This window comes from Sander lucioperca, chromosome 6 (assembly GCF_008315115.2).
Source record: "Sander lucioperca isolate FBNREF2018 chromosome 6, SLUC_FBN_1.2, whole genome shotgun sequence".
Classification (NCBI taxonomy): Eukaryota; Metazoa; Chordata; class Actinopteri; order Perciformes; family Percidae; genus Sander; species Sander lucioperca.
Window position 1 is genome coordinate 578,969 of NC_050178.1, and position 24,086 is coordinate 603,054.

Consider the following 24,086-nt stretch of genomic DNA (forward strand, 5'->3'; position numbering starts at 1 on the left):
TGTCAGCATTTTAACCGTGTTATCCAGTTACTACTGTAGCTAATGGTAGGCTAACGTTACCTGCTGCCAAGTGTAACGTGTTGTTAGTGTTTACTAGCGTGACATGCAGCGATGTTTCTGTTGCCTCTAAAGTCTGTTTCAGAGCATCAGAGAGCAGCACAGACATTTAGGTGGCACCATAATGAAGCACCGAAATCCGCATTGCTATTCTGTCCAGTACATACCGGGCACCAGTCATGGATGTATTAAGAGAACTGGATACAGTGTTCGGCGGGAAGCTCCGTACGTTCCAATGAGAGTGCTCAAAAGCGCATAAAGCAAACATGGAGCTCGGCTCTTCCGCATTGTTGGCCCATAACGCTGGTTGGCTCACGATGGGCATGCGCACTAGCAACAATTTGTTTGCGTTGTCGTAGCAACCGATAGCAACATGCGCGTTCATGAGCTTCTCTGTCGTGTCTCTTACAAGTGGCGAACTCATGAACTCGCCGTTTTCATTGTCTAAAATATTCACTAACGTTAAACACTGTTTTCGTTGTTCCCTATCGTTTACATGCTTAGCTAAATAAACGATAGATGTATTTAGCTAGACAACCAAGGAGATTTAATAATTATGTTGTGCTACTAGCTAGCTACCTACTAACTAGCGCTAGCTAGCTGTTAGCCTGCAGTTTCGTGAACAAAGCTCATCCGTGGCTTCAGCTCTCATCCATGTTACAAGCTTTACAGCATACAGCCCTCGGATGTATCATAAGAGAGAACCAAGGCGATGTAATCACTATGTCTGTAGTAACGTTATGTAGGCATATAGCTAGCTATGTATAGATCTTAATACAACCATGCTAGCTACCCCTGATGTTAGCAACCAGCTAGCTAGCCGATAGCCCGCCAGTTTGGGAAACGCTAATGACGTTACATCCACGTAGCTAACAGGCTTCACAGCAGCTACATACATCCCTGGGATGTATCATGACTTCATAAGATAATACCATGGACGTATTAATAGAACACATGGTGAATTACAACCATTAGCTATATCCATTATTACAGCTAGCTAGCTACATGAGCTAGGGAGAACAGTCATGTGAGCGGGCGGGCGCAGTCCTGTGGCTCTGCTCGCGTCCACTATGCGCGTTCATCATACCAAATTTAATAATTCTGGATTCGCTTTTAGTGAATGTTAAAAATGTTAACGTAATGTTTTAAACAAGGACCCTTTCAGTGTTCGGGCTGGTAAGTTGATATACCCAGAAACAAATTATCCGCTGAAACGTTTCTTTCGCCATGCAAAGTCTATGTGAAAAGTCTTTCTGGGCCATGGGGTGCAGTACCACCATTATCCGCTAAGCCCATGGTGGCTTTTAGACTCGGTGCTCTTCCTGGGGGCTTGGCACTAGTGCCATATAAGCACCGGGTTTTAACATGCGCCGTTAACGTGAACAGAAAATTGCGTTGCTTGTATGTTTTCACGGCGTGTGTGTGTGTGTGTGTGTGTAAAACCGGTCGCACAACAGCTGAAATGTTGTGTTGTGCACGGACGTTATGCAACGTTACGTGCGTTCGTTGGTTACGGAGACATCCAAATAAAATATTGACTTGTTTTCATGGCAGGTGTGTATGGAAACCGGTTGCACAACAGCTGAAATGTGTTGCGCATGGACGTTACGCAACGTTATACGTGTGTACGTTGGTTACGGAGACAACCAAATAAAATATTGACTTTTTTTAAATAAGATTTTCCAGTTTTGTAAGTTTTTTTGATTTGTTTTTATATATTAAAAATAACACTAATATTGAACAGGTGGCTGCCAAAGGTGGCAACAAGAGGCCATAAATTGGTTTCCAATTGACTCAATCTGGTTGCCAAGGGCAACCGATAACTGTCGAGCCCTATGACTCAGCTATCTTGTTTCTTTTATCTGTCTGAAAAAGCCCAATGTGTTTTAATGGTTTACTATCCGTATTCTAAGTTAAACCGGTATCTCCTACTGGCCTGGAAACCAAATGAATCTGCCAGCTCATGTTTTACTTGCTCTGGCGTCTACCCCCCTTCTTATTCAGACAGATTTCCAGTCCAGGAGAACCAGGATGGGCCAATCACAACCGTTTTATCTCGGTGACTGACAGAGGAGCTTATGCTTGAACCAGGCCCAGTGCACAGGGCTTTGAAGCATATTGAACATAGCATCCAAACAGTGGAATTACAACTCTCGGCCTGTCACATGATGTCGTTTGGCCCAAAAAGACTTTTTTTCTTATAGACTTAATTTTTCACTTAGAAAGACACGTCTTGTAAATCGATGGATACATTATTTTGAGCGTCACAACTCCCACGAAATGACACATTTTATTATCAGAATTTGATCCACACTGTTCGATAACATTTAGAAAGTCTAGAAGAGCTCCATGAATAAATATTTGAATCCATATTGAAGTTAGTGGAATGCTAAACCGGAAGTAGCCTGCCAGCGGAAGCCTCCAGTGCGCCTGCTCTATGGGCTGCACAGTGCTGTTCATCCGGATAAATTGTACACATGGTTTTGACTCCATGATGGCTTTATGCATCACTGAGCAACTCTCCTAGGAAAGAATGTAATGGAACAAGCACCGCCCCAACTTCAATGTGTCGCTCAGAGCTACATTGATTTACTGTTCTGATTGGTTGTTGGAAATCAAAAAAATTAACTGGGAGGTTCCAGACTAATATGGATGTGCGAATTAGTCTGGCGATGCCAAGCTAATCTACTACAGCATTTGCCATTTCAATTTTAACCCTTGACAAAGTTCAACAAATGAATTTCTGAGCATACAAAAACTACAGCTACTATGATTTTTTAACAGCGTGACCAACAACTGTGGTACATATTTACAGTAATACGCCAGTATTGTCGTCTTCCATCTTTTTAGCTATAATCTCTGCTGTCGAAAAAGCGTCCGCATCATTCTGCCATGACTGCAGCCACTTTGTTCCCACCAGGTCTTCAATGGTGTTTGTTGATTACTGCTAAAAACAGAAAAAAATAAACATAAATACATTTTAGATAAAAACCACATGACATTGGCATGACATGACTTTTAGTATTACCACAAATTTGATGTGAATAGGTTATTATACTTTCCCGGATTTATAAATAAATCCGGGAAATACAGTTTCACTTTGGCTCTCTGAGGTTAAGAAGAACTGCGGAAAAAAAACATTTAAAAAAAAAACACATTTTCATTCATCTTTGGTCTAAACATGTCTCACAATTAACACAAGGAGGTCATTTTATATTTAATAGCGCTGTCAATCGATGACAATAGTCATCTTGTGATTAATCGCACATTTGTTATCTGTTCTAAATGTACAAATGTAACACTTAAGTAAATAAAGTTTCTTACTACTTTAACTTCTCTGTCCACAGCACTAAATTATGATTGGTGTGTTACCTGAATTCCAAATGAATCAAAGCACACAAGGCCATATGACCTGAAACTGTTTGTAACCGGTAGATACCAACAACATGATCTGCACCTGTCAACTGACTTTACCAGATAGTACGTGACTGTCCTGCTGTTATTACAGACGTGTGAACTCACCACAGACACTTGCCTTGTTCATGGACTCACGGTGTGCTGCTGAGAGTGAACAGGGGAAACACTGGAACCGAGCTTATTCCCCGGAGTCCTTATGTTTTTTTCGCCCAGCAGTTTTCCTTGGATTAGGGTGGCACCTAAATCATGGTTGCAGCTGTCGTGGTCCTGTTCCGCGCCCTGCTATGCCCTGCTACACCCTGCTACGCTCTGCAGTGCCCTGCTACGTCCTGCTATGCCCTGCAGTGCCCCGCTACGCCATGAACTACTACAACTACTATTTCTAGTCATAGTTTCATGCCACTGTTCATCACACCCCCAACCGGCACCGTCAGACACCGCCTACCAAGAGCCTGGGTCTGTCTGAGGTTTCTTCCTAAAAGAAAGTTTTCCTCACCACTGTTGCACTAAATGCTTGCTCTTGGGGGAATTACTGAAATTGTTGGGTCTTTGTAAATTATAGAGTGTGGTCTTGACCTACTCTATCTGTAAAGTGTCTTCAGATAACTCTTGTTATGATTTGATACTATAAATAAAATTTAATTGATATTTAGCGTTATTTTAAACAAACAGGAAACACCGATGTATGAAACTGCCAATTAGATTCTTGTACTTCTTAGTCGATGGTGCCAGATTGTTACGGCCCACTTAAACCCCTCGTAACTCATGCATTGCTTCCTGATTTCCCAAACTACAGAGAGGCCCAAGGTCGCGTCAAAGAAATTAGAGGCGTTAAAAGGAATATGCGTTAACCAGTTATTATCGCGTTTATTTGACAGCTCTAGTATTTAATACACATTTATCAAGTCTTATTCAAGTCTTCATTTACAGTGTCTGATTTCGACACACAGAAATGATCTCAGGACACTTTAGAGACAGGGTAGGTCTAGACCACACTATCATTTACAGAGAAACAACAATTCCTCCAACAGCAATTGCACTTATTGCAGCATTAGCAAGGAAAAACTTACTTTTAAAAGGCAGAAACTTTAAACAGAACCTGGCTAGACCGGTTGGCAGATCAGGGTGAAGTAGGTGTGATTGGGGGTTGTGGTGCACAGGCTGTCACAGCAGTGTGTGTGGGAGTGTGGAGCTGCCGGCTGATGGATTACTCTGACATCTGCTTCATTCACTCTATCAACAACGTTGCTACAACAACCACACTGTGCCCCCCAAAAATGCTCTTCGTCTCATCAAGAGGCCAGACAAAAGCCATTAACAAAATGGTAACCATGCAAAACCCGGATAAAATTTGGATGCTATTTATTTTGTGAAAATGTCAAATGGGACGAAAGCGAGGACGGGGCTTTACAATTGCAAGGGGATGATGTCAAGAATGATTTCAATTAGAGCAATAGAAAAGGTCTTCACTCCCGGAATAATTGGCACAAAACATTCCTTTGCCTCAAAAGAGTGACGCTTTCAAAGGCAGCTAGCCAAACAGCCTTGCTTAGAGTAACACCAATGTTCTGTCACTGAAAACTCAACGTTATCTGAGTTTCTGACAGAGTACTGGTTTGTTACATGCTTCACTTTTCTATTCACAAGTCTAATGATATTGCCCCCAACCAATTCTGTCCATGAATATACACAATCACAGATGCAGAACTGATACCTAAACGTGCTGATTATCTGTTAACTTAATATAGTTAACTTAATCTAGCTCTCTGTAACGTTGGTTTCACGTCCTAAAAATACACCCTCATTAGGCGTACGATTTGTAATTTTTCTGCTGCTAGGTTTCTTTCAATCAAAACAATGGATGTAAACACAGACTTTTGATGACGTTGGGAAGTAGCGTGGGATTATGGGAGTTAGTTTTAATTGTCAAACACCATTGCCTATTAAAATGTATCTGTTCACGGATGAGTTTATCCATTCAAGTTTTATTCACGTTACGTTTAGTTAGTAACGTAGTTTAGTAACGTTTAGTAACGTTTATTAATGTCATTCTAATGAAATTGCTGCAGTTTCCCCCACATAATTACGTTTTTCTTGATTCGATTTGTGTTAGTAGCTGACCAGTTAGCGATCACAATATATTTCAAATGTCAGTGTCACCTTTTGGATGTATTCAGCACCCGGGGGAAAGGGGTTTGTTGTGACGTTAATCACTTAGAGACTTACTTTGTTAGACTCACTTTGGTTGTTTTGGTGCCTAAACTTAGCTGTCGTCACCACAGGACAGTCTTGCCAAATGAATCACAGCACACTAGGCCAAATTGCCTCTCAATAAGACCAGGGCAATGCTAACAAACAATTTAGCATTTAAAAGTCAATTTTTTGAGGGTGTGTGTGTGTGTGTGTGTGTATGTGTGTGTGTGTGTGTGTGTGTGTGTGTGTGTGTGTGTGTGTGTGTGTGGGCTTGTTTAACTATATTAGTGGGGTCCAAAAACCGGGAGTCCAGTATACTTGTGGGGTCAAAATGCTGGACCCCACAAGTTTAAAGGGCTGTTTGAGGGTTAAGACTTGGTTTTAGGATTAGGGTTAGAATTAGGTTATGGTTAGGGTGAGGGTAAGGGTTAAGGTTAGGCATTTAGTTGCGATGGTTAAGGTTAGGGTAAGGGGCTAGGGAATGCATTATGTCAATGATGGGTCCCCACAAAGATAATGCCACAAACCTGTGTGTGTGTGTGTGTGTGTGTGTGTGTGTGTGTGTGTGTGTGTGTGTGTGCAACACAGTCTAACGGCAGTTCGTTAAATGGTCATGTAATTTAATCTATTTGATTCGTGTTCACGAACACGTTTATCTCTTTTTTTTTTATGGTCAGCACGTTTTTTATAATACCAACAATTGCATAGCTGTATACAGCGGGATGGGTTGGGTTTAGGAAAAGAAGAACAGGATGGTTGGGTTTAGGAAAACAATAATGGGACACGGGACAACAACGGCACAGTTGGGTTTAGGAAAAGAAGAACGGGACGGCTAGGTTTAGGAAACGTGAAACGCGGGACATGATCCCCGGTCTCCTGGGTGAAAGTCCTGTGTTGTTTGACCCATCCACCACCCCAACCACCCTCCCTATGCGGATTTTTGGGCTTTCATACTACTCGCTACTGTAGACGCTCTTAATTCTACGTCATCTTCTCATTGAGAATCGTGCTGTGATCAGGAAAGATCCTTCCCATTAAAATACATTAGTTTAAAATGCTGACCATCACAAAAAAAACTAGATAAACGTGTTTGTGTACACGAATCAAATTTACGTGACCATTTCACGAACTGCCATGAGACTTTGTTGGTGTGTGTGTGTGTGTGTGTGCGTGCTGCACAGCTGTGTGGTCACCTTAGGGAACTACACCGTGTTAATCCTGGCCTGTATCTGTTATGAACTTGATTCTATAGGAAATCAATATTAAGCACTCCTGCAACATTAATTTATAAAAGAAATGGCCTAGAAATTAAAAATATTTATGGCACCCAAATTGAACGCTAATTTCATAGTTTGCGTTATCAAGTGAGATTTTGTTTAATATGAAATGCCATTATTATCTGTTTCTTTTTTTAGGAACTTATCCACAGGGGACTCATTCAAAAATATATACAGTATCTATATTTTATTAGGGGTCCAAACTCGAGGGGCTGGGGGCCGCGTTTGCAAGGCAATGCGGTTCCCGGTACTAGCGGTGCTGGGAACCCTATCGTAATCGCTAAGATTATTATTTTTTCTTATTTTTCCGTTGATAAAAGTGTTGCTACAGACTAAACAGGTGGGGCGGTGCCATTTTCAGGACTGGTCCAGATCCCTACATGACCTCGGACACAAAAATTGACTCACTTCTGCCACTATGTGGGGCTATAGCCACCAAACTTCTATCTCTACTGGACTGCCTCAACTTCACACAGCATGTCCACGGTCCCACCCACACCAAAGGTCAAACATTGGACCTTGTGTGCTCCACCGGCACTACACCCCTCCATCTACAGTGCCTGGACCTTGCTGTCTCTAATCATCATGCTATCCTCTTCACTATCCCCACCTCTCTCCCTAGGCAATATACTACTCGTACAATTACATTTCGAAAAATCAAATCAGTGAGCACTCCAGCCCTAACAATTGTGTTAGCCACCCACTTGACCACCAAAACAGCCCTGACCACAGTGGACGCCATGGCATCCCACTACAACACTGCTCTGTCTCTGAGCCTAGACTTTCTCGCCCCCCTTAAAACCTGTATTGTCTCCCTCACCTGTTCAGCTCGCTGAACTTCGCTCCATGAAAGCCTCTGGTCGTCGACTGGAGAGACTTTATAAAACAACTGACCTCACTGTCCACCGGGAAGCCTACAAAGAACATGTGAGCTCCTTCAAAAAAGGTCTTCAAAGCCAAGGCAAATTATTACACCACCCTCATCAGCAACCAGCAAAACCACCCCAGATTGCTGTTTTCCACTATTAACTGCCTGCTACGCCCCATTGACACCCACCAACCTCCGGGTGAACCTGACTGTTGCACCAAGTTCCTGGATTTCTTCCAGGCCAAAGTGGATCTTATCCATCAGCAACTCCTGGTGTGTGCCCCATCCACTTCTAATTCCAATCAACCACAGAGCATTGCTCCCTCCCCTGCTCATCTGCCTCAGCGCTGCCCCTCCTCCTTCATACCTGTGGAAAACCTTTTAGTGGATGTGGATTTTCGGGCTTTCATACTACTCACTACCGTAGACGCTCTTAATGCTACGTCATCTTCTCATTGACTTTACATTGGCATTGTTTTCCGTAGTGGCCACACAGAATTTTCACACATTCCGTGCCACCACCACGTAATGCGGTGTTAACAGTTCGTGATCATTTCACGGAAATTCTGTGAGACCAGGCTGAAAAAAGTGGAGGGACTGGACAGACTCGCTGCGGCCGCGCACTGACGTTAATGTTAGCTAATGCTAACAAAGTTAGCTTGGTTATTCCACCCGACAATGGTTAGATTTAATGAGCCGAGTTGTCATTTTTCTGGCGAGAGAAGATGCTTTCCTATGCTGTGACATGAGTGTGTTAATAAAACATTAAGTTGTTACATTTTTCGGTCTGTATAATTTTCACATAGGTCAACCGGAAGAAAAAGCTAATTGGCAGAGCGCCACCTACTGTAGCGGAGGTAGAGTTACTCTGTCATTCTCCCCATTCTTCCCCGCTCATGTACACGAGGAGAACTGCCATAACCCGGTTATTCACGTAACCGGGTTAAGCCAGTTACCCTGGTTACTGCTGTGCATGTAAATGCACTGACATAGAAGTACTGCTAACATTGGCTCGTTCCTCGTGAGACAGGTTAACCAAGAAGAGTAAAGTCCTGGACACATCCCCACACACACACACACACACACACACACACACACACACACACACACACACACACACACACACACACACACACACACAAACTACATTTTACATTTTGGATTGCTATGGATTTAAAGCTCATTAAAAGTAATTTAGTTTACATCATTTTATTTATTGTATTAATTTGTGGTGTAGGGTGAAATGGGGACAGGGACGTTGCGAGTAGGCCGTTTCAACCAATGCCCCAGAAAATCTCCCTCTTTTTTACAGCTTAATGTTGGCAAGTATGGACTGTTATGTCAACACTGCCTGGCTGGTGTTTATCCTCTTCCAGCATCACTCTTGCTTTGACTTGTTAGCTAGCTCTGAAGTTCCTAGGTAGACCTGAAGAATTGATTCCACTGGATCAATAGACCACTGTAAAAGAACTACAGATAATCTGGACCAAAGTTTATATTATTGTTATTACTATTTGTTAACAACCTTTTAACACTAACAATTGCACACTTGATGAATTATGATGAACCCTTTATTAATGACTTATTGGCATTTATAATTTCTGATGACTTAATAACCTTTGATGATGGGTTACTGGGCAGTGAGACCCCAATGAGTACTTCATGACTTACTAACATTGTTTGTAATTATTAGTTTTTCTATCAAATGTCCCAATATAGTGCCAATTGTAATTTCCTTATGGCCAATATGACATTTAAATTGCTTCTTTAGCCCAAACCTTAAACATATTAAATCAGCATTAGTAAACTGAAAATCACACACATCTGTACATTGATAATGTACTTAAATTATTTACATATTATTCTTTAATGTATGAGCAGCAACCTTTTTCTGTACATGTTATATTGTGAATAACCACCAATGCTCTTTTGATACCCATTTTTTTTCTTTTATAAAGAAAACAATCAATAGTAAATGGCATTAAGTTCAAAGTACAAATCAAGCAGGATTTCCTTCAAATACTGTGCCACATGTTTGATGTATCTTCTTTATCATTATAGTCATATAACAATTTATACATTTGATACATTTAAGATTTGACATCCCTGCAACATGCATATCTCGGGAGCCCAGGTTGTCCTAAAAAAAGTATGTCTATAACTTGATTGTTAATTACAGTGTTGATGTTTTACAAGGAAAACAGGCAACCAAAATGTTGGAAAAAATGGCTTATAGGTTAACAGGCAAAAACCTCAAACAGAACCAGGCTGGGAGGCCACCTGCCTAGACCTGTTGGGGGAAAGAAAGAGAGAGAGAGAGAGAGAGAGAGAGAGAGAGAGAGAGAGAGAGAGAGAGAGAGAGAGAGAGAGAGAGAATAATACCTAACTACAATAAATACAGAAATAGGACTCATTATAATTATAGCAGTGGGTACTATGGAATGACATGATGAACAGTGGCAATTACAATAACAGCAAAGATAATAGAACTATGATTAATAATAATAATAATAATAATAGTAGCAGTAGCAGTGGCCGTCGAGCAGGACCACAGCAGCAGCCACAGCCACAATTCAGGTGCCACCACATTCCAAGGAAATCTTCGAGGTGAGAAAGGAAGAAGTTAATAACATGCATTAATGGGATATGAATGCACACAGATGGAAAGAGAGGGGAGGAAAGAGGAGCTCAGTGTGTCGTAGGAAGTCCCCCGGCAGTCTGAAACTATAACAGCATATTTAAGAGATGGTCTAAGTCAAACCTGAGCCAGCCCTAACTATCTCTATCTTATCTAACTAACTGTATCAAAGAGGAGAGTTTTAAGCTTACTCTTGAATATGGAGACTGTCTGCCTCCCAAAACGAAACTGGGAGCTGGTTCCACAGCTGGTTCCACAGCACGTTCTGGGAGCGCAGTGCTCTAGTGGGACAATAAGGTACTATGAGCTCTTTCAGATATGATGGTGCCTGTAACAATGCATTATGTAATAACAACCCTGAACGCAATATGTAATAAATTTCCCTGCATTTTGTAATAAATTCGTACATAATGCGGCTGTTCTTACAAAATGCGGGGGTTGCACTTTCTGTTTTTCACGAAAATGTAATAATATTGTGCATTATGTAATAACCAACCAAAATTAATGTATTTTTTTTTTTTGAAAGGCATTTGAAGAAAAAAAAACATTAAATATTTTAATTGCTCGTCTTATCTTTACTTAAGCTACATGCAACATGGTGCTTGCGAATGTGCCGCTATGGTTGTGTGTGTATATATGTACTATAACGTTTATATGCCACACGGCAGAGTTTTTTAGTTCGTTATAGTTTTGTGCAAGTATGTTTTGGTTTGCTGTGCTTTATTTATTCCTGATTTGTCATCTGTTTTGCATGTTAATTTATTTGCTGTGCTTTAATTATTGATTCAATCAAAAATATAATCAATAAGGTTATAATATTAAGAGGCGACACTCCATTGGGTCGAGCATAACAAACATTGTTCCAGCGATCCAGCCAATAACCGACAAGAAGGATTTGGGGGTGGGGGTTTGAGGGGTTAATGCGCGGAAGCACGGAAGGGAGGGAGAGGGGACGGGATGAGGAGGAGGGAGGGGCGAGCTAGCCTCGTTTTGTTTGAAAATACTTCGAACGTCAACAAGAAGTAACGTCACCCAACATCACTTAGAGCACCTTAAAGAGTAAGATCCTTTGTATAAACAAAACAATCTGCAAAGTTGCTATCACTAAACCCACTAGACTTTATGTAGATAAACAGTAATGTTATCATTGTTGTATCAACACTATGAAAAGCCGTTTTGGTTCATTTTTCTACTTTTCCAACAATCACCACTGTGGTTTGGTTGAAATAAACACATCATTTACCAATTTACACGTGAAAATAGACTAGCTCTATATGCGCTAAAAATATTGGTTATTTGGCCCCTTTTTGTTAGCCCAAACACACAGGTACAGTAATGCTGTTGTTGCTGTTGTTTTCTCTGCAGTATCATTACCCTGACAGCTCTTTTACCCTTTAGAATCCATGTCTTGTCACTTGCTAAAACATGTTGTTTTAGAGGGGAGAGCTCACCGATTTAAACCCAGGCCAATGTTGCCAGCGTGAATGACTAAGCCTTACAGACATTATTATACTAATCTCTTAGTTTCCACAGTTTATAAGGCTGGCAATTGTAGTGACCTTACTTTGAACCTCAAAACTAAAAAAAAATCAAAAGCCTTGTGTGTGCAGGTTCTTCTGGGCAAAAAAAATGACTTCTTGAGATTATGAGCTCTATCACAGAGGCTGTTGAAGCATGCCTTTTTGGTGCAAACTCATGCACATTCACAATATGAGTTATCTCTGTAACTCCTCATAAAGCTCAAAAAGACATGTGCTTGATGAATGCGAGCAGAATAGTTTCCTAACTGTTGGATGTAAAGATAACATGTGGCGAGGTCCTGCACAGGTAGTGTAAGCACACCCAAACCTCAGAGGAAAACAAAGCTCAGGTTTCCTGTCTGCTCCTGATTCTCAAGAGGAGACGATAAAGAGGTGACTGAGGGCTGGTAGGTTTTAAGAGTTTGATCTGTCTATAACTAAGTCTGGTGTGGTGTCTGTCTGGGAAATGGAACCCTTGATTCTGGGGTGAACCATTACTGCCTCCACAGGGTCATCCCTCTGTTTCCTCAGACCTATGTTCCCTCATTTCTGTGAAATTTCCCCCCCTTCAAAAATAGCTCACATACCCCCACCCCCAGTCATATTTTATGTTTTGGATGTCTGACCTTGTATTGATTGCTGCAGTAATACTGATCATATTTGTTTCAGAGAAATGTCATTATTCAACATATTTAACATCATTTTAAAGTAAATTATAATGATAATATATAACAGGCATGCGAGGGACAGACAGGCATGTGGGCAGCCAGAACCATTTGTCATCGTTTTCATCCGTGGAAACAGGGCTGAGGGGAACAGAGGGATGAGGGAACACAGCGACGCACACTCTTCCACAATCTCAAGAATTGATCACCATCAAGATAAACAATAGTTGGAATAGTGGAATTCTGAAAGACTTTAAATATATTTTACGATAAACATATTTCAAAGCAATTTTGCAGTGTACAACAGTGTATCAAACAACAATGTGAAAGGGTTCCTCATTGTGATGAACCTCCAGAGAATGATCAGCTGTATGTGCTGCTCCCCTCATCTTTACAGAGCTTTTTAATGAGTCTCAGGTCTTTGCTTATCTGTCCAACTCCCAACTTTACTGTTCTGGTTCACTTCCAGGGTTCACTCCCGTGTTTGACCGCAGCAGACAGCTATTTTCAGAGAAAAAGTTATAAAAAAAACACTGTACATTACCTGCTCAGTGCACAGACACATAAAGCAACTGGTTTGTGGACTCCTTCAGGAGTTGATGGAGACCAAAACCAGTGCTAAAAGAGAAAGAATATTTGCCAGAAACAGAGAGCAACATTATTGTTAATTTGTGTTTCGGGCCAATATTCTCATGTCTGCTGGATGTGTAAATAAGCAACTACTTGCTAACAAGAAAATTGTTTATTATAACAGATGATGTGTGATGATTAGGTCTTGGCAGAATGTCTTCGGCACTTGAACTCTGAAGAAAGATTTGTAATCGAGTGGCGTCTGCCCTGAGCAGTAGCAAGATTATTTCCCCCATGGAGTCCAGACACTGGGGGTGGTGGTGTCTGATGATTCTGATGGAGATGAAAAGGCTGATGAATCTGCGAAGACTGGTGGGGATGGACGTGGAGGGGTACGCATAACAGCAGCATCAACGTACTAAAGGCAGAGAGAGAATATTTAAACAGAGGCTGCAAACTGATATCATGATTTCTAAGCTCCAAACAGGACAGCAAGGAATAATGAGTGGGCATGCATGAGAGGAGTGAATGGCAAGATGCATGAGAAATAAAACTACAGGCGTAAGCATGTGAAAGGATAGTATTGTTGCATATAATCATGCATTTCTGCAATCTCTGGTATCTTTGTGGAGTCATTGTCTGGCAAAGACCTCTCAACCTTTAATCAGCTGAAAGGTAGAATTCAGCAATAGAAAACAATAGCATATCACTGGTTATTGCTTAAATGCAAGCTCTAACGTTCCTACAAATGCTTCTCATTCATCATTCAAAACATTTGAAGAGGGCACAATTGTTCAGGGTATTTTGATATAGCATTAGTCCGTCATCAGGCTGTTCATTACTCAAACTTATTTAACCATTTTAGACTGTCAACTGTTTTCGGGTTCCTCCAGCTGCCCTCTCTGCTGCAGTAGGATCCACCACATTCCTTGGCCTTAATCAACTGTGAATGGTGTGAGGTGATGAAACCATCAAGAAAGAGCAAATTCTACACAGGAATTTATGCGTCACTTAAAGCATACCATAATGAATGATCTGTGCTGTTCATGCAGTTAACTAAAACAAGATATAGGATTTGTATTAGATGTTGATTCAACCTCTCTGCCTACACCTTGCTTCATGCTTCAGGCATTACAGTTTCTCATCATTTAATGCATCAATATGCTTTAAGAACTTGTTACATCCTTTTATTTTGGAAAAGATTATAGCTTGCCAGTTTGTGTAGCTGATACTTGCTTATTTGGTTTTCATGTCAGCATGGCCACAGGGCCATACCTCCCATGTGCTGTCAGTACAGTGGTTTACACGGTGCACACCATGTGTCATTGTTACATTCTTCACACATTTTTACAGTCAAAAGAGCAGAGGGTGTAGTGTCTGATGTAAACCTTAGTAGGGACAACTCATAATTTAGTTCCTCTGAGCTGTACAGTAAGCTCTAATAACAGCATGACACTCTTCTATAAACTCCACAAATTGGTATGAAGTACAAGCTAACACAAGCACGAGAATCATTTCAAATCCTTTTCATACTTGGAATGTAATTTCAGATACACGCCACACATGTGGTAGAAAGGCCTGAAGGAGAAAAAAAAGGGTAATTAAGTGCATCTTGATGTTATTTCCTTTGGCTTATCTGGGATTAAGCCATCTGTCAATCACTGCAGGAAACAAAAGGGGCCTGGGACCTCCTGCATGGCTTCTTGTCTCAGTGCGTAATCACAGCACAACTACATGACGCCTCAGTGCCGATGGCAGGAGATCTCTGCTCCACACACTGATCTCTGTTTGGACTAAGATGGAAAAAGCAGGTAAATTGGCATGACTGCAACATTAGAAACCCATATAATCCTTTAAATATAGAGTACTGTGTAGTATTTACTAAATGTCTTTTTGTCACGAAAATCATGAGAGCATTTTGTCAACATTATGGCTACGTTCAGACTGCAGGCCTTAATGCTAAATTCTGATATATTTCCAGATCTGATTTTTTGACTGACTGTTCATATTATTTTTGGAATGTGGCCCGCATCAGACTTCACGGCCTGAAAGTGACCCGAATGCGCAAAAGAGTAATACAACGTCACGCATCGCACCCAGCACCTTGTTGAAATGCTTTACAAAATAAACCTCTGGGTGTATTAAGAAAAACAAGGAGATGTAATCATTATGTCGTGCTACTAGCCAGCGCTAGCTACTAGCCGATAGCCGGCAGTTTGGGAACAGAGACGTTAATAACTTTACATCCACAGTACAGATTTTACATTTTTATAAGATAGTACAAATTATGAATTACAGCCATATATCCATTATTACAGCTACAGGAACTCGGGAGAACCGTCACATGTGCCTGCAATGCAGGCGGGCTAAGCCGGGCGCAGTCCCTTGGGTCTGCTCATGTTCATTATGTGCGTTCATTATGCCCAGTTAAATAACTCTGGATTAGTGCATCTTACAACTTTTAAAGTTGTTTGGACTGGTAAGTTGATGTACCTCAAAAAAATGTATTTCCTGATATGTAGACGAATCTTTCGCCATGTAAAGTCTATGGGAAAGAAGCAATGTCAGAGATGCATGAATTCTAATCTGACTGTCCAGACTGAGGTTGCATTTCAAAAAAATCTGACCTGTAACTGATTTTGACTACATATAAAAGTGGTCCTAATCAGAACTAGAATAGATCGGATGCCATGTGACTTGGGCTGTTCACACTGTCATGAAAAAATCAGATATAAGCAAAAACATCGGATTTAGGTCTCTTTGGCCTGCAGTCTGAACGTAGCCACCTTCAACTAGATAAGATTAGCAGTGAAATTAGAACAAGTGGAAGTGGATGCCATTCAGGACACTACATGGGTCAATCTTAATACACTACTGCCATGGCTGCTGTGATGAGCCATACAGTAATGTACCAATGCTCAACTGCACTGTATAAGTGTATTAAATAACCATCAGTGTTGAGTGGAGGAATACTTCCTTGTAGCCAACTGTATGTTTATTGCATGATCTTTCTACTCAAAGTGTGTTCACGCAGAAACAGTAACTTCAGAAGATCTTGTACTATTTATGTCCTCTTAGTCTCCAAAGCTGAACGCTGCTGTTGTCCTTTCTCAGCGGTGACATAAAACGCATCACTCGATCTTCTGCATTTTCTTCTGTCGCCAGACTACACCATTTTGTAAACATAGTCATACTGAGAAATACAGAGAGAGTTGTGTGGAGCTGTCTTAATTAGCTTTGTAGCAACTCATTTGGCAATGGCTTGAATGTAATGGACGTTCATTAATATAAGTATGTATTATGAAATGTTTGATTTATGCATCCTTCAATTAAAATCTTTATAACACCCTTTAGTTTTCCAAAGTCTACCTTGTTTCGGACTCATTTTTAAGCTATAACGTCATTGTTGGCAGGTACTGCTATAATGATAGTTATTAAGTAATCAACGTTGTGACAAAGAATTGCTCCTGCGCAAGCCAAGGGTGACAGCTTCCAGTGCCATTTGCACCAACCTGTCAGTTTTTCATGCTGAAAAACCTGGGTCTGAAAACATCAAAGTTCTGTATTAAAGAATTAAGCTCTGCACAAATAAAATATATTCTACAATTTACATGAGCAGGAACAGACACGATAAAAAAGAGATAAGAAATTCACAGCAATAGCAGCCAGATCACGCGGCAGACTGGTAGTCAGACATTTTAAAGTATCCCCTCAATGCTCAGATCCAGACCCCTTGAACAACCAGAGGAACAACAACAAGAGGCGTTAAACATCTAGGACCTTAACAATGATGAACTGGTGTTTGTAGGAAAAACACCATGAAGCAGTTCATTAGTGCTTCAATGATCCCCTTTTGGCATGTGGTCTTCTTATTACCCGACTATACGCTGTTAGGTAAACATTTTAGATGCACTTTATTTTACAGTAGATTAAAAAGGTTATACCCTAGTTAAAGGCCAAACACCTAAATTATGCAGTAATTAGTATAATTATAATCATTAATAAGATATAATAGGCCTTAATTTGTATCAAATTAGACCAAAACAAGAAATGATGTGGTCATAACACCAGATCGAGTTAGTAATAGAGAGACTTTGGTGACACTCACGCTAAGTTATACTCAGTCATTGGTTACTTTGGATACTACTGCTAAACCACGTAGCACAATAACTAGTTTCTGTATTTTGTGACGTTGCAATGTTTAGTCTAACGACAACATTACTAACGTTACCCTGTTAGCTAGCCTAACGTTAGCTAGTTTGCTGTGTATTTATGTTGCTGAAAGCAGATTCCATTTACAGTCATTAAAGAATGTTAATGCTGTGACAACTGACAGACATGTTTTTGTATTGTGTTTTATTTCAGAACCGCAACAATATTCACCACTATGCTATACCGCCTTTAAGACCTACAATCTGCAAGTAACAAATTATCTGTGCTGTATACTAATATGAAAATATGTGCATCAATTAGCCATTTTAATTGTAAGGTGTACAAATGACCTTCTAATAAGATCTGTCACAACTTCAGGAAGGCAGGTTTGGACCCAAGTGCAGAATAAAGATGACAAGTAGGCAGGTGAAGTAATACGGTCCGTGTATCATCCGATCATTTGTTTTTGTTTTCACATATGAAAACGAAAAAACGAAATTATGACTTGATTTTTGGTTTTCCCGTTCTTGCACAGAAATCAGAAAAACCACTTGATATTCCGATGTTCCCCTGTGGGTGGTGCTAAATCTGATTGGCAGGATGCCAATGCATTCATTGTTTTTCAAATTAAGAGTTTACCCACACTGTATTTGTTACCCTGTAAAATTAATAGTCTATATGTAAAATTAATAGTAAATTAATAGTCTATATGCATGCTGTTTGTCACCCAATTATTTGGCTTAACTCACTGAAAACATCTATTGAAATAGCCTAAATATAAACATGTTCACGCATTGACAGACAAAAGGCACGATCTGTTTTTGTAGGAGAGGGGAAGACCCATCTCATCATTTAATCCTGTTATGTTCAAAGTCATGTTAAACCATTTTTTGTTCCCAGTCAAAAATAGATAGTACTTTAGTCCTGCTATATACATACATATATAGCTATATACTCCGCTATGTCGCGTTAGCATACAGCTACATAATAATTATACTAGAGTATGCTAACGTTAGATTGTAGTGGAACGAAGCAGCACTTTCTAAGGTCAAAAAACGCAGATAAAGGCTTCTGAACCAAACACTACACAATCGGACATGTTTCAGCAGGAATGTGGCCCGGAATTGGGGAGAATTTAACAACAGTGGCAGCTAAGATGACATGTTTACTGCCGTTAGCATGTAGCTACTATAGTGTTTACTGCCGTTAGCATGTAGCTACTATAGTGGTATACAGCAGTGGTGGCTGGAAGAGCTGTCATCCCGTCTTCAAAAGGACACTTATGTACGTTTACACTTCATCGCATTAATAATATACAGTCTATGGTTATTAGTCTTGATTGTTTGTATGACTATTGTATAATAAAGATTTAATACAAAAAAAAAAGTTGTGATGTTTGGTCGCTGTTGGTCGTCAAGTGTTTCAACGCATGCGTGGTACAAATCGCACAGGGACTGAGCCCTGTTCCACGCGAGCCCAACACAGTCCAACTTTTTCCTGAATGCAGATACTTTATCATGTACCAAAAAGACATGGCACTCCTTTCCATAGATCATTTCATTATTTTTAATATTTTTTAAATATTTCCCTGCTTTTTTCACGCCTACTACTCTAACCTTTTCTAAGAGTCTCTCTCTTTTTCCAAAGTGACAGATAAAATCTCTTACTTTTGACCCAAACAGGTGTTACTTTATGTGAATGTATACATTTTTAAATGGTTTCTTAAAAATGTCCTTGGTAACTTTGGCCCAAAGTAATCTGTGATAAACAGTATACTATGTTTCATCTGATTATTTATTATCGTCAAAATAATCCAGCATTTATGTTTTTTAGTACTCGATCGAATTCAAGATGTATAAGCTCAGATCAATGAGGCATACAGGCCATAAATAACAAATAGACAAAAAAATAATTGTATTATTCATAAGAATTTAAGTTAATAAAAACCCCTAAAACAAAGAATTAATGTATTATTTAAATTTGTATGATGAGTATTAATGGAACGGTCATTTTGTCAGTCATGACAGACTGAGAAAGTAATTTGTCCCCAGGGCCATACAACTCTACAATGCTTCACTAAAGAGAAGAGGAGAGAGAGACTTCTTTGCATAGTCTGTCTGCCTCTCCTCCCTCTCCACCACTTCCACTACCTCCTATAATAACAGTTATGTACTGACTGTCCACTGGCCCACTGTATACTGTTTACACTGTTAACTGGCTATATTAGCCCATATATGCACAATCCCTCCCTCCCTCCACCCGTCAGCCTGGACTGAGGTCTAACATAACTTAATACTTGAACAATGGCTGTAACACTATTACTTCAAACCTCTAATATTGACTTTTGATCTCTTATATTGTCCATATTTAATGCTGGTCTCTAGACTTTATCTTTGCACTATTGGACCTATTTGCACTACCACCATGACGCACAATCTCATACTGAATCACAGGGTCAGTCCCTGCCCTCTCACTGCAAGCGTCTCATACTTATACATCCCTTAGTACATTCATGTGGATTTTTTATTGGATTTTTTTTAATTTTTTAATTTCTTTAGTATTATTATTATTTTTATTTATTTAGTATTTAATATTTTTTCTTTTATTGTCCATGCTATACATGTGAATTTGCTTTTTTTATGATCCTGTTTATGATGTATGTGTATGTTGTGTGTGATGTCTTAAGCTATTGGGACCTTGAATTTCCCCTTGGGGATCAATAACATATCTATCTATCTATCTATCTATCTATCTATCTATCTATCTATCTATCTATCTATCTGTCTATCTATTTTTGACTGGGAACAAAAAATGGTTTAACATGACTTTGAACACAACAGGATTAAATGATGAGATGGGTCTTCCCCTCTCCTACAAAAACAGATCGTGCCTTTTGTCTGTCAATGCGTGAACATTTTTATATTTAGGCTATTTCAATAGATGTTTTCAGTGAGTTAAGCCAAATAATTGGGTGACAAAAAGCATGCATATAGACTATTAATTTTACATATAGACTATTCATTTTACAGGCTAACAAATACAGTGTGGGTAAAATCTTAATTTGAAAAACAATGAATGCATATCCTGCCAATCAGATTTAGCACCACCCACAGGGAAACATCGGAATATGAAGTGTTTTTTCTGATTTCTGTGCAAGAACGGGAAAACCAAAAATCAAGTCATAATTTCGTTTTTTCGTTTTTCTAAAAAAAACGGAAAAACGGAAAAAGGAGTTGTTTTCTAATTTTTTCGTTTTCATATGTGAAAACAAAAACAAATGATCGGATGATACACGGACCTAATACTATATGTAAAATACTGTACAAGCAAAAGTTCAAAACAGGCAGAGAACTTAACAAAATCCAAAAGAAAACCAGGAACACTGGGAAACAGATAACAACAAATAAAGATGCAATGTCCTGCAGCTTCTTCAGCCTATATGTGGTTGGATAGCAACAAGGCATTTAATGTTCAAAATGTTTTAATGTGCAGTTACACATGAACGCTAAATTTTTACCCTGATTGGCGAACCTTGAATTAGTAAAGAATATTTCATACACTAAGTCTTGATGATTTCCGGTTGAGCCTGCTTTGATACTTGAAAGTGCTGACACTGAGTCGATACAGATGAGTATTTTCTGTTGTTTCTGTTCCCCCAGTCACTCCTTTTAAATTGTCTGTTTCACTCATTTCCAGGTAAGTCACATCAGTGCTGATTGGCACTGGGGTGGAGCCAGGTCAAGTTAGTATCTCTGTACACAATCGACACTACAAAATAAAAGCATGCAACAGCAACACACTAAAACAAATCATGCAAAAGACTAGTAAAAAAATAAAAGCACTGCAAAACAATAAAAAACATGCAAACAAAAAATTTCCTCCCTTGATCTGCTCACATATAACTGTATTTTTTTTTTTTTTTTTGGGTCTAATTTTATACAAAGTAAGGCTTTATCTTTAATCTTGTGTAACTTTTTTAATAACAACATTTTATTGGAGGATTTTCGGTCAGGATTTAGACTGCATCATAACACAGACACAGGTCTGGTGAAATTTACAAATTACTTTTTATTTACTTCAAACAAAGGACTTGTCTATCTACTTATCTTATTAGATGTTAGTGCTGCATTTGACACTAATGTCCATCACATCCATACAGAGTTGAAAGCATTTATTTAACATTGGCATTAAAAGAGCTGCACTAAGCTGGTTTAAGACCTATTTATCAGATTCATTTCCGTTTGTTCATGTTAAACTTCATGCACGCGTTATCACACTTGGATTATTGTATTCCACAAGGCTCTGGGCTTGGACCAATTCTAATAACTTTATATGCTTCCTCTAGGCAATGTTATTATTATAATATGTATTATATATCATTAATAAGAAATATTATACATAGGTTTTGCACTTTGTCTCTGCCTTCCCGAATGAGACTGATGAGAGAGCTCATAATGAGAGTGTAGTAACTCCAGACCACATGGTGGCAGTAATGCGCCTCATAGCATGACTTTTTACCTGCAGTATAATCTCTTTGGTTAGGTGTTTACACTTTGCCACGTCGTCTTTTTCAGTTCACTTCTTTCGTCGCCTTGAAATCCAGCGCAGATTTCTTTGAGACTAACTGCCATATATCATCTCGTCACCCCAAAAAACACATGAACTTTCTGGGGCGCTCTGGTAGATCACCTGGTTGAGGGTTAGGGTTAGGGCTACAAAAGCTCAGTCCTTACCGCAGCGGCTACAGATTTGATTCCATGGGCCTTTAATGTATGTCATTTTGCTTACAGTCACCTTTTGCGGCTACCCCTAACTCATATTGCCACTGAACAGAAGCAGGGGAAGAATTTTGGCAGGGGTAAGAACCTTATCAGCTGTATTTTGGAGGTGTTGGAGGTGTTTTTTATTAGTATTGGTAAGATATCATAGCTAAAGTTGTTTTAGTGATTAAAATTTGGGGCAGTCCAGCAAATAATGAGTTACACTAATCTAGATGGCGTGAGATAAAAGTATGTATGTGCATCGCTTAATTAAAGAAATCGAAATCTTGGCATTACTCGTGATTTGACTGATTTGGTGATGTTGCTAAAATGTTTAGAGAAGTTCTAAATTCAAAAATATTCCTGATTTCTGGCCTCATTGTTGCACTGCAAAACTCTGAAAAACTAAATTCTGACTCACAATCCGTTGTGCTTTGGGTCTAAAGACAAAAGAAAGAAATTACTGAACATCTAGGACTTTTAGGCTGTATAATTGAGGTAATTGAGGCCAGATCTGATGGATTTATGGACTAATGTATTTGTGCATCATTAGCATAAAAATGAAAAGAAATATAATAACATATAGTAACATGTAGATACAGAACAGTAAAGGGCCAAGAAAAGACCCTTGAGGAATGCCGCAGGTAATATTTGCGTAGCTAGAGGAGACATTCCTAACTGATACAGAGATGGTTTTGTCACTCAGGTAAGACTTAAACCAGTCTAGAGCAGTCCCAGCCAAGAAAATAGTTGGCTTAAGTATGGCTTCCCACTGCTCCTAATTATATAGGATGGGTTAAAAGCAAAGACTACATTCCTCGTATGTGTCAATGTGCTTGGCAAAACAAAGAAATATACAATATATATTGTATGTAGGGCTGCTCGATTATGAAAAGAATCATGACGATTATTGTACACGATTACTCATTGACTTTTGGAAAGACGTAATTATTGAAATTAAAAAACAACAACAGTGAAAACACCTTGAACTGTGACATTTCCCTGGAATACTTTTCCCATTTGAGCCTTTTTTTCTCCATTCAGAACACAGGACAAAATAAGAGTTAACTTGCAAAACATAATGTGCAAAATAATCGTTTTTCTCGATTACTCTGTTTTTGGGATCGTTAGGAGCAGAAATTGTAATCATGATTAAAAATCAATTAATTGCACAGCCCTAATTGTATGTACTTTTAATTTTCATGTAAATATGTTCTGTAGTATTTTCATCGTTGAACGCCTGTTGAGAGGTCGAAGTCTCTATTTGGAACTGAGAAAGACAGGTGTTGTTGACTGAGTATTCAGTTTCAAAATGTCATTCTAATGTTTAATGCACAGTAGTCTGACTGTATTCTGAAAGAGGGATGTAAGACAGATTATGTGTAAAGTAGAAGTCTGTACTGTAAGGGGTTTTAAAGCTATTGCAAAAGTTAGCAACATATGTCTCCAAGAACTTTAACAAGTGGATGAATTTCAGTTAATTAGGCCATGCCAGAAATGGGCTGGTACTCATCTGTACTGAGAACCAGCACTTCTGATTTTTGTTCACATGAGTACCCTTATTTACTCCACATTAGTAATAATAATAATAATAATAATAATAATAACTTTTGTTTAAATAGCGCCTTTCAAGAAACCCAAGGACACTTTACAGAATTAGAGGTTGTAGGCTGTGGTAAACAGGTGGCGTTTCAGGAGTTTTTAAAATATGTCCAGGGATGTAGCATTAGTTTGTATGCACCTTGTAATACTCTGTGTAACACACTGTCTCTGTGTGAACACGTAGCTTGCACTGAGAAAACAGCACTGAAAATGTCCTTATTAGCATGCATAATTGTAGAAGAGAAGAAGACATGCTTTTATTCATCCCTCAAGGGTAAATTCACGTTTTCACTCTGTTGGTACAGTTTTTTTTACACACGTTTAATACAGGGCTGAAATACACACACATGCTCAGGACCAATACATG